We start from the raw sequence: 17,517 nt of genomic DNA on the forward strand, positions 1-17,517 counted from the left end.
GGACTTGGGCTTCACGCAGAAATAGATGATCTGAGAAGGTCCACATCCGGAACGCCAATCTTCATATAATTCCCCTGCCTCCTCACCTAAGAGAGCCAAACAAACACAAGGGGTTCTAAGAATCTTTCTGTTGTTTGGAAACAATGTATTTCCTTCCAAATATTGGCATTGCTTGGCTTGTATACCCAGGGACATGTTCCTCAGGCTTGGTCCCCTCAATCTCTTTGGTGGGATAATGTTTTCAGCCGTACCCATGTGTGTGGTCACTGTAAAAATCATCAATAAAGTCAAATAAAGTAAAGTACCCGCAGTTCTTCAGTGAACATGGTGGTGATGATACGTTCTTGAAGCACCATTGATCAGACCTTTCACCAAAAACATGGCGGATAGAGTCTGGTTTAAAGGATCCCCAGGTGTGCATTGGTGTGGCGGGTCTCCTACTGTCCAGACTAATTGTGATGAGACTTGGGTTGCAGTCTTTACCCACAAATTCCTAGATCTGGGCTGGTCATTTCTGGTGCTGTAAGATTGGCACAAACACTTATGGCAGAAAGTTTTACCGCCATTAAATTATAGTCAATTACCCCTTCCCAAAAACATATAATTGTCAAACTTGTAGTGCATGTGGGGTTTTAGGGCTGACATCTGACTCCAAACTCCAACATTATACTTTAGTCACAGAAATTATACTTTAGTCCTGATTGCTAATTCCCCCTGTGTGAGTATAGGGAAAAGCGACACAGGGTTTGCACTAATGCAGAGTGTGGGGCTCCAGAGTGTTGTGTCTGGGGTTTCTGTTTTCGCCGGGGGTTTGTAATCCTGGATCAGGGTCTGGAGCTTGGAGACTTTAAAGAGATTTGGGTGGTAAGCAGCCTCCAATCCTGTGTCCGGGTCTTACTAGAGACCTGCAAGCTGTATGAGTGTGCTCACTCGTTATTGGCAAGGACCTGACCATAGATCAGAGCTCCCATCAGGAGAGAGGTGTGTGCTCCATCTAAGAGACAGGTGTACGCATGGACATCCTGACCGGTCTGCAGCTACAAAACCCCATACACAACAAACTGCGATACTCTGTGTGTTCTGACACTTTTCTATTAGAACCAGCCTTAACTTTTTCAGCAATTTGAGCTCCAGTAGCTCTTCTATTGGATCGACCAGCCTTCCCCCACATCCATCAATGAGCCTTCCTCCCCACCTCCATCAGTGAGGCTCCCCCCTCCCATCTCCATCAATGAGCCTTCCCTCCCCCCACCTCCATCAGTGAGGCTCACCCCCTCCCATCTCCATGAATGAGTCTTCCCTCCCACCTCCATGAATGAGCCTTCCCTCCCCCCACCTCCATCAATGAGCCTTCCCTCCCCCCACCTCCATCAATGAGCATTCCTCCCCACCTCCATCAATGAGCCTTCCTCCCCACCTCCATCAGTGAGGCCCCCCCTCCCATCTCCATCAATGAGCCTTCCCTCCCCCCACCTCCATCAGTGAGGCTCACCCCCTCCCATCTCCATCAATGAGTCTTCCCTCCCACCTCCATGAATGAGCCTTCCCTCCCCCCACCTCCATCAATGAGCCTTCCCTCCCCCCACCTCCATCAATGAGCATTCCTCCCCACCTCCATCAATGAGCCTTCCTCCCCACCTCCATCAATGAACATTCCTCACCACTTCCATCAATAAACCTTCCCTCCCACACTTCCATCAATGAGCCTTCCCTCCCCCCACCTCCATCAATGAGCCTTCCCTCCCCACCTCCATCAATGAACCTTCCCTCCCACACCTCTATCAATTAATCTTCCTCCCCACCTCCATCAACAAGCTTTCTTCCCTATCTCCATCAATGAGCCTCACCTCTCCCACCTTCATCAATGAGCCTTCCCTCCACATCTCCATTAATGAGCCTTTACACCCACCTCCATCAATGATCCCTCCCACCTCCATCAATGATCCCTCCCACCTCCATAAAATGAGCCCCCCCTCCCCATCTTCATCAATGAGCCCCCCTTCCTTAAATGAGCATTAATCCCCACCTCCATCAATTAACCTTTCCCCCACCCACCTCCATCTATAAGCCTTGCTTCCCCCACCTCCATCAATGAGCCTTCCCTCCCCACCTCCATCAACGAGCCTCCCCTCCCCCACCTCCATCAATGAGCATCCCCTACCCTGTCCATCAATGACCCCCCCACCTCTATTAATGAGCCTTCCCTCCCCACCTCCATCAATGAGCCTTCCTACCCACCTCCATCAACGAGCCTCGCCTCCCACACCTCCCATTTTGAGCCCCCCCATCTCCATCAATGAGTCTTCCCTCCCACCTCCATGAATGAGCCTTCCCTCCCCCCACCTCCATCAATGAGCCTTCCCTCCCCCCACCTCCATCAATGAGCATTCCTCCCCACCTTCATCAATGAGCCTTCCTCCCCACCTCCATCAGTGAGGCTCCCCCCCTCCCATCTCCATCAATGAGCCTTCCCTCCCCCCACCTCCATCAGTGAGGCTCACCCCCTCCCATCTCCATCAATGAGCCTTCCCTCCCCCCACCTCCATCAGTGAGGCTCACCCCCTCCCATCTCCATCAATGAGTCTTCCCTCCCACCTCCATGATTGAGCCTTCCCTCCCAACACGTCCATCAATGAGCCTTCCCTCCCCCCACCTCCATCAAAGAGCCTTCCTCCCCACCTCCATCAATGAGCCTTCCTCCCCACCTCCATCAATGAACATTCCTCACCACCTCCATCAATAAACCTTCCCTCCCACACCTCCATCAATGAGCCTTCCCTCCCCCCACCTCCATCAATGAGCCTTCCCTCCCCACCTCTATCAATGAACCTTCCCTCCCACACCTCCATCAATTAATCTTCCTCCCCACCTCCATCAACAAGCTTTCTTCCCTATCTCCATCAATGAGCCTCACCTCTCCCACCTTCACCAATGAGCCTTCCCTCCACATCTCCATTAATGAGCCTTTACACCCACCTCCATCAATGATCCCTCCCACCTCCATCAATGATCCCTCCCACCTCCATCAATGAGCCCCCCTCCACATCTTCATCAATGAGCCCCCCTTCCTTAAATGAGCATTCCTCCCCACCTCCATCAATTAACCTTTCCCCCACCCACCTCCATCTATGAGCCTTGCTTCCCCCACCTCCATCAATGAGCCTTCCCTCCCCACCTCCATCAACGAGCCTCCCCTCCCCCACCTCCATCAATGAGCCTCCCCTACCCTGTCCATCAATGACCCCCCCACCTCCATTAATGAGCCTTCCCTCCCCACCTCCATCAATGAGCCTTCCTACCCACCTCCATCAACGAGCCTCGCCTCCCACACCTCCCATTATGAGCCCCCCCCACCTCCATCAATGAGCCTTCCTCCCCACCTCCATCAATGAGCCTTGTTTGCCCATGACTTTGTCACCAGTTGTCCAGTTCTCCCTCCTTGGACCACTTTTGGTCAGTCCTGGACCACTGTAGACCAGGAACATCACACAAGAGCTGCAGTTCTGGAGTTGCTCTGACCCCATTGTCTAGACATAACAATTTGGTCCTTGTCAATGTCCCTAAAATCCTTACACTGGTCCATTTTTTCTGCTTTTATCACATCAACTTCAGGGACAGCATGTTCAATTGCTGCCTAATATATCCCACCCACTTTCAGAAGCCATTGTAATCAGATAATCAATGTTATTTACTTCACCTGTCAGTGGTCAATGTTGTGACTAATCGGTGTATATACAGTATACAGAAAGCAAAATACAGATTTGATCCCCTGCAGAATGTGTAAGTTTGCCCACTTACAAAGAAATGAAGGGTCTATAATTTTTATCATAGGTGTATTTTATATGATAGAGACAGAATATCAACCAAAAATTCAGAAAAATCACATGATACAAATGTTATAAATGGAGTTTCAGTTCAGTGAGTAAAATAAGTATTTGATCCCCTACCAACCAACAATAATTCTGCCCCCCACAGACTGGCTACAGTAGGTGCTCATGTGGTACACAGATTAGTCCTGTCAATGTAAGAAGGTCCTCCTAACAACAACTCGTTATGTGTATAAAAGAAACCTGTCCACAGAATCTCTTTCTTCCATTCAATCCTCACCATCATGGGGAAGACCAAAGATCTGTCAGAGGACGTCAGGGAGAAGATTGTAGACATGCACAAGGCTGGAATGGGCTACAAGACCATCATCAAGAAGCTTGGTGAGGAGGAGACAACTGTTGGAGAGATTGTTCACAAATGGAAGAAATACAAAATAACCATCAATTGCCCTCGGTCTGGAGCTCCATGCAGGATTTCACCTCATGGGGTGAGGATGGTCATGAGAAAAGTGAGGGATGAGCCCAGAACTACACGGGAGGAGCTTGTGGAGGATCTCAAGGCAGTTGGGACCACAGTCACCAAACAAACCATTGGTAACACAACAATATGCCGCTATGGATTGAAATCCTCCAGCGCCCGCAAGGTCCCACTCCTGAAGAAGACACATGTACAGGTCCGTCTGAAGTCTGCCAATGAACATCTAAATGATTCAGATTGGGAGAAAGTGCTGTGGTCAGACCAAAACCTAGGCTCTTTGGCATTAACTCGACTTGCCGTGTTTGGAGGAAGAAAAATACTGACTTTGACCCTAAGAACACCATCCCTACAGTCACACATGGAGGTGGCAACATGATGCTTTGGGGCTGTTTCTCTGATAAAGGTACAGGCCGACTTTGTCGCATCGAGGGGCCAATGGGCAGGACCATGTATTGTAAAATCTTGGATGAGAACCTTCTTCCCTCATCCAGAACACTGAAGATGGGTCATGGATGGGTCTTCCAGCATGACAATGACCCAAAACATTTTGCCAAGGCAACAGAGTAGTGGCTTAAGAAGAAGCACATGAAGGTCATGGAGTGACCTAGCCAGTCTCCAGACCTTAATCCTATAGAAAATTTATGGAGGGAGCTGAGACTTTGGGGTTGATTTACTTAAGGGCAATCGACTGTGCAGCTTGGAAAGTGCAATTGCACTCTGCAAGTGCAGTTGCTACAGAGCTTAGTAAATGAGGTAAAGCTTCACTTTGCAAAGAATACCCAATCACATGCAAGGAAAATAAAAAAACAGCATTTTTGCTTGCACATGATTGGTTGATGAAAGTCAGCAGAGCTTCTGCTCATTTACTAAACTCTGGAGCAACTGCTCTTGCATTGTGCAACTGCACTTTCCAAAGTGCACAGTCTTTGCTTTTAGTAAATCAACCCCTTTGAGTTGCCAAGCGACAGCCAAGAAACCTTAAGGATTTAGAAAAGATCTGTAAAGAAGAGTGGAGCAAAATCCCTCCTGAGATGTGTACAAACCTGATCACCACCTACAAGAAACGTCTGACCTCTGTGCTTGCAAACAAGTTTCTCCACCAACTACTAAAGGGATCAAATACTTATTTTACTCACTGAACTGCAACTCCATTTATAACATTTGTACTGTGTGTTTTTTTGGATTTTTGGTTGATATTCTGTCTCTATCATATAAAATACACCTATGATAAAAATTATAGACCCTTCATTTCTTTGTAAGGGGGCAAAACTTACACCATCTGCAGGGGAGCCAATCAGCATTTCCCCCCACTATATATTTATATTTATTGTTCGATGTCCTTTTCACAGTAAGAGAAAATGGGAACTTGGGTGAAGAATTTGCTTATTTTTCAGTTCTCTCTTTTTGTCTGTTGACTTCCTGAGATTGTGAGTAATCCGCTGACATTGCTGATGGTGGAATTTTCAGGGTTATGGTGGAAGGTGGCACTGTGAGGTCCGATTCCCGTGTCATTGGCTCCTCGGGATCTGAAGATTTGTTCCTGGAATATTCTGTCCATGACCTGCACAGAACAACAAAAGAACCTCTTGTTTTCTACTTGAAATCCGACTATTTCAGTGATACAGCAGGAATGTACATACATAAAGGAATGTAACAAAGAGTCCGCACACTGGATATAGGTACAGATAGGATATAGAACTGCTCCCTCTACAGGTACAGTTCCACCTGAGTGGAGTGTACTGGGATGAATATAAGACAAATGTAGGTATGGCGCTGTTCTAGTGGAGTGAGTGTTTGATCATAAAACCACTATGTTACACCTTATGTAGTCTCCCAAACGAGACGTAGAAAGTTGGAGAGTTTGGAATGTGTATATTATAAATTAGTAGCAGATGCCTTGAACCTTGAGGGACCTTTTGTTGTGGATTTATTCCTGGTGAGATGGACTTCCCATTTACTTATATGACAACCTGCCACTCTATTCGGGGACAGGCGTCCTTTATCTAGAAGCTTTGGATCTCCCAGATTACCCAACACTGTGGAATATTCCCAGATTAATCGATCATTGGAATTCTGGTCATTTCCCGGCATAGTTGTTTCACCATAAGGCTGTGTTTGATCATAAAACCACTATGTTACACCTTATGTAGTCTCCCAAACCAGACGTAGAAAGTTGGAGAGTTTGGAATGTGTATATTATAAATTAGTAGCAGATGCCTTGAACCTTGTGTGGGTACACATTTACCACGGTGTGGTGCTATAAACTTATGGTATCCATTAGCAATTAAAACTAATTCAAACAAAAAATAGGTAGATGAATAAAAAAGTAAAAAAAAAATGTGTTACAACCTCTGGCAACTAGTTAACGGTGGATTTTAAATGTTTCTGGGTTGTGTTACAACCTCTGGCGGCTGCTTAGCAATGTAGTGTCAGTAGACAGAAGGAATGCTTCAGTGTATTTATTTATCTAATTGCAAAATAGTGTCTCATATGTGGATTACACCCTGTGGATGTTAACCAAAAAATTAGATATGTGCTTTTCCCCAATTTTGTGATAGGGTTACATTAAATATGTGACCAATTTTAATATCACATACAATAAATAAATCTTAGTAAAAGTGAATTTGCAGAAAGTGCTTAGTGATCAGAAAATATGTGCTAATTAGCAACAATAAGCTAATTAACAAAGTGACTTGCGCTCAAAAGAAAAAAAAACAACAGTGCTTGCTGAAAAAACAATATTGTATTTGAAGGTCTTCTTATATGGCAAAGTGACTTGTGCTCAGAAAGAACCAGTCCTTATTGAAAGACAATATTGTTTAAAAGGTCTTCTTGTTCAAGTGCTGGCTTGGTGATGGTGCTTCTTTTTTTTTTTTTTTTTCTATATTTTATTTTTCCAAAAACAAAAAGTAAATTTTTTATACATATCAACAAATAAACAAATAACATTATTGCTGTTTGCGTATCACAGAGTATAGATTAACATATTATAGTTCAGTTTTCTTTACATATATATGACTTATTGTCAACCACAACAGAACCAAAAGTAACACAGCATATACAAAAAAAAATAAAATAAAATATAAAAACAAAAAAAAGGAGAAGAAAAAAAAAAATAAAAAAGAAAAGAAAAAAAAATAATAATATAAAAAAAAAGGAGAAGGAAAAAAAAAGAAAAAAGAAAAGAAAGAAAAAAAAAACAAAAAAAAGGGAGAAGAAAAAAAAAAGAAAATAGAAAAGAAAAGAAAGGAAAAGAAAAAAAATAATAATAAAAAAAAGGAGAAGAAAAAAAAAAAGAAAAAAGAAAAGAAAAGAAAAAAAAAAAGAAGAACAGGACCCACACACAGATTCTTCCCCTGTTTCTAGTATATCTACATACACATATATGCGCATTTGTCCGTATATGCACCTTATGCACGTACACACATAGATACATACATATATCGTTTCCCCGTCCTTCCCCCCCCCATTTCACAAATGCTAATTACCAGAAAGAGAAGAGAAGGAGGGAAAAAAAAAACCCTTTCCCATAATGCTCCCGCTCTCTCTCCCTTCTCCCTAGGCCTCCATCTGCTCTCCAATCACACATCCATATTCCCTAGTGCAGACCAGAAGGGACCATGAGTTCCATTTTTTATTGAATTTCTCCACCTTACCCTGTATAGTTGCAATGCCTTTTTCCATAGCATATATCCCAGCTATTTTTTAAAACCATAATTAGATCGGGGGGGGGGTGATTTCCGCTCCCAAAAGGCCAGGATACAGGCCTTTGCCGCATTCAGAAGGTGAACCACCAGGGAGTTCCGATATTTGCACTTAGGAAGATCTGAAAGGTGGAGAAGATATCTTCCTGGATCGAGCCCCAAATCATACTCTGTTAACTGTCTTACGGTGTCCCGCACTTTAGACCAGAAATCTACTATCTTCTTACATGACCAGAAGATATGGAGCATGTTACCCTCTGACTCTACACACCGCCAGCATTTATTCGTCCTCTCTGGGTACATTTTTTGTAATAGTGATGGAACTTTGTACCACCTTGTAAGAATTTTGTAACGTAGCTCTTGGTAATGGTGATGGTGCTTCTTAATCGTGCTCCTAATGTGCATACACTCACCGAATAGCCTCACCCCTACAGGGGTATTGCGCGGTCACAGTATCTGCCACTGTGTAGAACCCTTGGCAGCTCTGGTCTGTGCTTTTAATGTTGTCTAGCGACTTTTGATATGATCAACATGTGAAAGAGAAGGGATGCCCATAGCGTAAAACCGTGTTTAAAAGCTTCATTTTGTACGTAAGCAAAGATGGTACTCACATTTTAAAAGATTGATATAAGCATGAAAAGATCAAAGGGTAAAAGCCATCAAAAAATAACCTGTGTTCGTCTAACCGGAGGTGACGCAAGACGGTCGTAAACCCCGCCCTACGCGTTTCGTCGGTTATTTTGACGGCTTTAACCCTTTGATCTTTTCATGCTTATATCAATCTTTTAAAACGTGAGTACCATCTTTGCTTACGTACAAAATAAAGCTTTTAAAAACAGTTTTACGCTATGGGCATCCCTTCTCTTTCACATGTTGAACATATCAAAAGTCGCTAGAGAACATTAAAAGCACAGACCAGAGCTGCCAAGGGTTGCTACACAGTGGCAGATCCTGTGACTGCACAATACCCCTGTAGGGGTGAGGCTATCCGGTGAGTGTATGCACATTAGGAGCACAATTAAGAAGCACCATCACCAAGCCAGCACTTGAACAAGAAGACCTTTTAAACAATATTGTCTTTCAATAAGGACTGGTTCTTTCTGAGCACAAGTCACTTTGCCATATAAGAAGACCTTCAAATACAATATTGTTTTTTCAGCAAGCACTGTTGTTTTTTTTTCTTTTGAGCACAAGTCACTTTGTTAATTAGCTTATTGTTGCTAATTAGCACATATTTTCTGATCACTAAGCACTTTCTGCAAATGCACTTTTACTAAGATTTATTTATTTATTGTATGTGATATTAAAATTGGTCACATATTTAATGTAACCCTATCACAAAATTAGGGAAAAGCACATATCTAATTTTTTGGTTAACATCCACAGGGTGTAATCCACATATTAGACACTATTTTGCAATTAGATAAATAAATAAACTGAAGCGTTCCCTTCTTGCTACTGAAACTACATTGCTAAGCAGCCGCCAGAGGTTGTAACACAACCCAGAAACATTTAAAATCCACCGTTAACTAGCTGCCAGAGGTTGTAACACACATTTTGTTTTTCCTTTTTCTTTATTCATCTACCCATTTTTCGTTTGAATTCATTTTAATTGCTAATGGATACCATAAGTTTATAGCACCACACCGTGGTAAATGTGTACCCACACAAGGTTCAAAGCATCTGCTACTAATTTATAATATACACATTCCAAACTCTCCAACTTTCTACGTCTGGTTTGGGAGACTACATAAGGTGTAACATAGGGGTTTTATGATCAAATACAGCCTTATGGCGAAACAACCATGCCGGGAAATGACCAGAATTCCAATGATCGATTAATCTGGGAATATTCCACAGTGTTGGGTAATCTGGGAGATCCAAAGCTTCTAGATAAAGGACACCTGTCCCCGAATAGAGTGGCAGGTTGTCATATAAGTAAATGGGAAGTCCATCTCACCAGGAATAAATCCACAACAAAAGGTCCCTCAAATGGTTTTAAAGGGGTTGTAAAGGCTGAAGGTGCATTCTGTAAAAAAACCTTCTGTGTGCTCCTCCCCCCACCGATACTTACCTGATAAATGAGAGGGGGGAGTTTTGTGACTTTAAAAGAAGGAACAATTAAGGTGCCTCCATCCCTAATTCAGGTAAACAAGAAAGGAATGTGGTACTTTGAATGAGGCCATGAACTTGTGGAGGTAGAGTGGTTAGTAAAAAATATTTATTCGTGACAATGGTATGAAACAATGGGCCAGTGGATAAGTAATGAACCAGACTTGACTGAGCACCCCATGGAAACTCAACGCGTTTCAAGGCTATAGGCCATTCATCAGGAGTTGGGTACTGAGATAAACTGTAAATACAAATGGGTATGTAGTATTAGTTATTTTGGGTGGAAGACACCAGTTTCTATATAGCGATCTGCCAACGCCTTTATACCATCTGATATCACGCCCATTTTTTCTAATTACAATTTACCTACATACCAAAATATTTTCCTACTGGGCCTCTATATGACTCTATTACACTGAGGCTGGTCTGGATTTGGGGATGTGGGGGGGAGGGGGGGCGCCCATTCCTTGTCTTGATTCTGGAGCTGCGATGCCTAGCAGTGCTTCCCTTCCATGTCTCTCTTGAGATATTGGCGGGGGGCCCTCCTACGCATCGGTGTCTGTTAATAGGAAATATCTTGTACTATATCTACAATGAATCATGTTCAATATTTATATCATTCACCTTATTGCCAAATGCCGTTCTATGACATGTGTACATGTATGTATTTATACCATTTTATCAATAATTATTCGTTACTTCTCATGTGCTGCCAAGCTGACATACATGTATCGAGGTATCCATTATGTTCATGCCGTGTGTGCATGTGTATGTATATATATGAAATGACTTTTTTACTTGTTTCATACCATTGTCATGAATAAATCATTTTTACTAACTACTCTAACTCCAGAAGTCAATTGCCTCATTCAAAGTCCCACATTCCCTTCTTTAATACTTACCTGAGCTCCCTCTCCATCCAGCCATGTGAACGGTAGCCTCGGCTGTCCCGGGACTCCCTCTTCTCAATGACTGAGCCATTGGCTCCCACTGCTGTCAATCACAGCCAATGAGCCAAAAGAGGAGAGAGAGCAGTGGCTCGGGAGCGAGCAAGCACCAGTGACCCCATAGCAAGCAACTTGATATTGGGGGCACTGGTCAAGGGGGAGGAGACAGAATAGCCAGGGAGGGACCGAAAAGAGGAGGATCTGGGCTGCTCTATACAATAATCCTGCACAGAGCAGGTAAGTATGACATGTTTCTTTTTTAGAAAAATCTGAACTTTTAGAAGCTTTTTGGGTGGAAAAAAACATGAAATATAAATGGACCAGAATCGGCAAAGGATGACCAGAGAAAGTCCTTGTAGGTGCTGTGGGGCAGGATGTGGTGGTGAGAGGTAGAAAAGTGGTGCTAGGAAGCAGGTAATGTTGGTGGGGAACAGGTGGTGTGGAGAAGGTTGTAGTTAGGAGCAGGTGGAGGTAGGAGCAGGTAGTGGTGAACGGGTGGTGGCCCTATGGAAAAAGCAGTGGTGATGGAGAGCAGGCAGTAATAGTGGGAGCAGGAAGTGCTGAACAAGTGATGGCTCCATAGGGGAGGTAGTGGTGGGGAAGAGCAGGTGGTGTTGGGAGCAGATAGTGGTAAACAGGTAGTGGCCCTGTGGAGTTGGCAGTGGTGATGATGAGTAGGTGGTGGTAGGAGCAGGTAATGGTGAACGGGTAGTGGCCCTGTGGAGAAGGCAGTGGAGATAAAGAGCAGGTGGTGGTGTTGAGACCAGGTTTTGGTGAAGACGTGGTGGCCTTGTGGAGAAGGCAGTGGTGATGAAGAGCTGGTTGTGTTGGGAGCAGGTAGTGGTGAACAGATGGTGGCCCTGTGGAGTTGGCAGTGGTGGTGCATAACAGGTGGAGGTGGGAGCAGGAAGCAGGTAGTGGTGAACAGGAGGTGGTCATGTGCAGTAAGCAGTGGTGGAGAAGAGCAGGTTGTGGTGGGAGCAGGTAGTGTTAAACAGGTAGTGGCCCTGTGGAGTTGGCAGTGGTGATGACGAGTTGGTGGTGTAGGGAGCAGGTAGTGGTAAACAGGTGGTGGTCCTGTGGAGAAGGCAGTGGTGATGAAGAGCAGGTGGTGGTGGGAGCAGGCAGTGGTAGTGGGAGCAGGAAGTGGTGAACAGGTGGTGGTCCTGTTGAGTTAACAGTGGTGGTAAATAACAGGTGATGCTGGGAGCAGATAGTTGTGAACAGGTGGTGGCTCTGTAGAGAAGGCAGTGTTGGTAAAGAGCAGGTGGTGGTGGGAGTAGGCAATAATGAACAGGTGGTGGTCCTATGGATGAGGCAGTGATGGTAGGGGTAGGCAGTGGTAGTGGCAGCAGGAAGTGGTGAACAGCTGATGGTCCTGTGGAAGAGGCAGTGGCGGCGAAGAGCAGGTGGTGGGACCAGGTAATTGTGTAACAGGCAGTGGCCCTGTGGAGTTGGCAGTGGTGATGATGAGTAGGTAGTGGGGGAGCAGGTAGTGGTCCTGTAAAGAGGCAGTGGTGGTAGGGAGCAGGTAGTGGTAGTGGGAGCAGGAAGTGGTGAACAGGTGGTGGCCCTGTGGAAGAGGCAGTGGTGGGGAAGAGCAGGTGGTGGTGGGACCAGGTAATTGTGTGACAGGCAGGGGCCCTGTGGAGTTGGCAGTGGTGATGATGAGTAGGTGGTGGGAGAGCAGGTAGTGGTGAACAGGTGGTGGTGCTTTGGAGAAGGCAGTGGGTGATGAAGAGCAGGTTGTGGTGGGAGCAGGTAGTGGTAAACAGGTAGTGGCCCTGTGGAGTTGGCAGTGGTGATGACGAGTTGGTGGTGTTGGGAGCAGGTAGTGGTAAACAGGTGGTGGTCCTGTGGAGAAGGCAGTGCGGATGAAGAGCAGGTGGTGTTGGGAGCAGGTAGTGATGAACAGGTGGTGGTCCTGTGAAGGAGGCAGTGGTGGTAGGGAGCAGGAAGTGGTGAACAGGTGGTGGCCCTGTGGATAAGGCAGTGTTGGCGAAGAACAGGTGGTAGTGGGAGAAGGTAGTGGTGGACAAGTGTCAGTCCTGTGGAGTGAACAGTGGTGATGAAGAGCAGGCGGTGGTGGGAGCAGGGCGTGCTCGATATGTGGTGGTCCTATCGAGTTGGCAGTGAAGGGTAGGAGCAGGTGGTAATGTACAAGTAGTGGCCCTGAGTAGAAGGCAGTGGTGGTAAGGGGGCAGGCAGTGATGGTGAGAGAAGACAGTGGTAAACAGGTGGTGATGAAATGAAGTAGGTGGACAGAAGCAGAGGGGGAATGCAGTAAATTGGGTTGTTGGGGAGCAAACACTGGCAGTGGGGAGGAGGGGGTGGCTCTGCGTTTTGCAGAGATGAGACAGTGGTGGCATGGAGAAGGTGATTGTTCTGTGGTGGTGGAGAATAGGTAGTGGGGGCATGATACAGATAACTGTGGATTGATAGTTGCACGCAGCTGATGGTTCTGTGGTGGTATAATATAACAAGTAGAGGCGCAAAACAAGTCAGACATCATACACATTCTGATACAAATCTGCTAAAAACAAAAAAAAAGGAAGTGAGGATAAAAATAGAGTCTGGTCAGTCCATAAAAATATCGGCTAAAAGAGTCTATTTAGAAATTGTGAAAATGGAAAAAAAAGCATCCAAAAAATGGGAACATGGCCGCCATCATGATAGGGTAGAAACCAATTCCTCAGCTGCAGTAAAACACAAGTAGAGAGGCTCCTCTGAGTTCAGTATTGTAGAAATAACCCTTTCTATAGTAGATGTAGATCATCTCACATTTTATAGGAATAAACAGGCCTGGTATTAATAATGCAGTGACACCTCCCCGAGTCCTGAGCAGTGCGGATTCCTGTAAACCCAGGGACCTCAATCAAGGCATGTACAATAATAACATATAATGTATAGTCAATCCTCCATGTGAGACATGACTTGAACTTGGGGGGGGGGGGGGGGGGAATCAGTGCAGCTGGACTAACCGTAACTGATAGATACAGATTTAAAACAATGACCAAAGAATGTCCAGCGCTCTGAATGTCTCACAAACAATTAGCAGCAGTCCAATAATAAAGGTTAAGAGATTTAATGTATGTGTGTAATAAAAACAATATAATAAAAACAATTAGTGAACAGTATATAGTCCCATGTAGATAACACTGTATGACACTATAATAAAAAAAGTTTATAACAGCCAGAAGGTCCAATCAGCAACAGGCAGTCTAAAACTGGAGATCCATCCAAAGAACCTAGCCCCAGGCTAAGAAGCAGATAGAAGGGGGTTGGAGGGGAGATGGAAACCCCAGCCCACAGACCCAGGAGACTCACACTCATCTCAGCTGCTCAGCACTATCAGCTGTTTCTCCGGCGGTTCCCCTGTGTGAAGCCACGCCCTCTTCCTCCAGCTGGGCTGACGTCATCGCTCCCTGGCACGGAGCGTCTGTGAGACCTTCTCCTCCCGGTGGATCTACAGCCTGCCTTCACACAACATCTACAGATCTGTCCTCCGGTATCGGTGAGCCTTTCCATCTAAAGCCGGTGTCTACAGTGTAAGTCTCCTGGGTCTGTGGGCTGGGGTTTCCATCTCCCCTCCAACCCCCTTCTATCTGCTTCTTAGCCTGGGGTTAGGTTCTTTGCATGGATCTCCAGTTTTAGACTGCCTGTTGCTGATTGGACCTTCTGGCTGCTATAAACCTTTTTTATTTAAGTGTCATACAGTGTTATCTACATGGGACTATATACTGTTCACTAATTGTTTTTATTATATTGTTTTTATTACACACATACATTAAATCTCTTAACCTTTATTGGACTGCTGCTAATTGTTTGTGAGACATTCAGAGTGCTGGATATTCTTTGGTCATTGTAATGTAATGTTACCATTGGAATGGAAAAAATAAAATAAATAAATAAACACATGGCAGAGGTGACGTGAAAAAAATAAATAAACACATGGCAGAGGTGACGTGAAAAAAATAAATAAACACATGGCAGAGGTGACGTGAAAAAATAAATAAACACACCCTCTGAAAAGCCTGTTCTCATCTCACTGGTCGGGATGTTTCAGTGGCATAAGCCCCAATGCAAAATGTGCCAAATACGTTCATCATGGTCAAAAGTCCTTCACCACAAAAGGGAAAACGTATGAATTGAAGGACTTTTACAATCGTTCCTCAGATCTTGTTGTTTATGGGCTCAGCTGTCCATGCGGCCCAGTTTACGTAGGTCGGACTATTCGAGTCCTCAGGGTTAGATTCGGAGAACATAGGAGAGCGATTGAAGGTGGTACCGACCCGCATCGTGTCCCCAGACACTTCATTCAACCTCATCCACAGTCTGCGGTTGGCCTGCAGGTCGGGGGGATCGAGGAAATCTCCAACTCTCTCACAGCAGCAGAATGTTTTAAAATGATGTGTGTGAGAGAAACGTTCTGGATCTATAATGTAGACGATCTCTCACCTGGCGGAATTAACGAAGGAATCGAAATTTCTACCAATTTATAAAAATATAAAATAACTTTCTATATTCCTTTGTATTAGTTTTTAACTGTTTGGCATTATCTCTAGCTTCTATTGGTTGTTTTTAATAGTATTTACTACACCTAGTCTCATTGTTCTTAAATATGATGTTTTTTTGTTTTTTTTTCACGCCACCCCAGCCATGTGTTTATTTATTTTCACATCACCTCAGCCATGTGTTTATTTATTTATTTGTTTATTTATTTTTATTTTTATATTCTTTCACGTCACCTCAGCCATGTGTTTATTCATTTATTTATTTTCACGTCACCTCTGCCATGTGTTTATTTATTTTTTTCATTCCAATGGTAACATTACATTACATATGACCTTCGTCCAGAACTGCTTATATGATTGATTGTTTTTTATAATCGTTTAATTTTTAGCTTCATATTGTGTTGTTTGTTTTATAGACACGCCCCTTTTATCTCGCTTGTTACATGACCCCGCCCACGTTCCCATGTCAGCCCTCTATAAAGTCCGGTCATGGTATTTCTATTTGAATCTGTTGACAAAGGAGCGTGACTTGCTTACATCGCCAAGTGTGCACGCTCTGGAAACGCATCCAGCTTTGATGACGTCATCCGTCCGCAGCAAGCTGTCCTGTGCATTCCAACGCCTCGCTCTGAGGACGCTCTCCGGAGCCGCCATCCTCCATCTTCAGAAGATCTCACAGTTGTCAGCCAGGAATCCACACTGCTCAGGACTCGGAGAGGTGTCACTGTATTATTAATACCAGGCCTGTTTATTCCTACAAAATGTGAGATGATCCACATCTACTATAGAAAGGGTTATTTCTACAATACTGAACTCAGAGGAGCCTCTCTACTTGTGTTTTACTGCAGCTGAGGAATTGGTTTCTACCCTATCATGATGGCGGCCATGTTCCCATTTTTGGATGCTTTTTTTTCCATTTTCACCATTTCTAAATAGACTCTTTTAGCCGATATTTTTATGGACTGACCAGACTCTATTTTTATCATTACTTCCCTTTTCTTTTTTTTCTTTTTTTAGCAGATTTGTATCAGAATGTGTATGATGTCTGACTTGTTTTGCGCCTCTACTTGTTATATTGTTTGCTTTTGTTGAAACCTTTGTGCTGCACAGCCAGTTCTCATTGTTTCTAATTCCGATTATCTGATAAGAGTTGTTCCTTTGTCCTGTTTTGTTTTGTTTTTTTTTTCCTTTTCCCTTTTCTATTTTATCATGGATTTTATTAACCACTTGCTGACCGCCGCACGCCGACGTTCGTCCTAAGCTTGGCGGCGGATATCGTTGTTATGACAGCAGCTAGCTGCCATAACCCCGGTATCCCCGTTTCATGCGGTGGTCGGCTTTCAGATAAAAGTGGTCTATGCGGCGGATTCGCCGCAAGATCACTTTTATCGGTGGCGAGAGAGGGCCCCCCCCTCCCGCCGCGATCTGGCGCCGTCCGCCGCTTAGCGGAGCCATCGGTAGCGGCAGAGGCGATCGCGTCTGTCTCCTTGTTGTAGCTGGAGACGAGTGAGGGGAAGATGGCGCCCACCTGTCTCCATAACACTGCTAGGCGGAGGCCACGTCAAAACGTCACTTCCGCCCATACTTCTTAAAGGCACATTCTTTTCAATGTCATTTTTTTAATGAGTGTTTTTTTTTTTTGCATTTTAGTGTAAATATGAGATGTGAGGACTTTTTGACCCCCCAGATCTCATATTTAAGAGGACCTGTCATGCTTTTTTCTATTATAAGGGATGTTTACATTCCTTGTAATAGGAATAAAACTGACACACTTTTTTTTTTAAACAGTGTAAAAATAAATAAAATCATGTAAAATAAATAAGAAAAAAATGTTTTTTTTTTTTAAAACCCCCCTGTCCCGACGAGCTTGCGCGCAAAAGCGAACGCATACGTGAGCAGCGCCTGCATATGAAAACGGTGGTCAAACCACACATG

The 17,517-nt window shown here is 44.4% G+C and overlaps 1 protein-coding gene across 3 annotated transcripts in view; it reads left to right on the forward strand.

The window, feature by feature from the left end:
* Positions 1 to 17,190, forward strand: part of LOC141133862 (NACHT, LRR and PYD domains-containing protein 3-like) — a 221,198-nt gene extending 204,008 nt beyond the window's left edge. The window contains exon 12 of one of the 3 annotated variants that reach the window (XM_073623442.1): positions 15,999 to 17,190. The gene's annotated coding sequence lies outside the window, so the exon portion shown is untranslated. The remainder of the gene's footprint in view (positions 1 to 15,998) is intronic. The other 2 variants (XM_073623445.1, XM_073623444.1) reach the window with 2 other exon arrangements.
* Positions 17,191 to 17,517: the final 327 nt, after the last annotated feature.

This window comes from Aquarana catesbeiana, linkage group LG03, assembly GCF_042186555.1.
Source record: "Aquarana catesbeiana isolate 2022-GZ linkage group LG03, ASM4218655v1, whole genome shotgun sequence".
Taxonomy (NCBI): domain Eukaryota; kingdom Metazoa; phylum Chordata; class Amphibia; order Anura; family Ranidae; genus Aquarana; species Aquarana catesbeiana.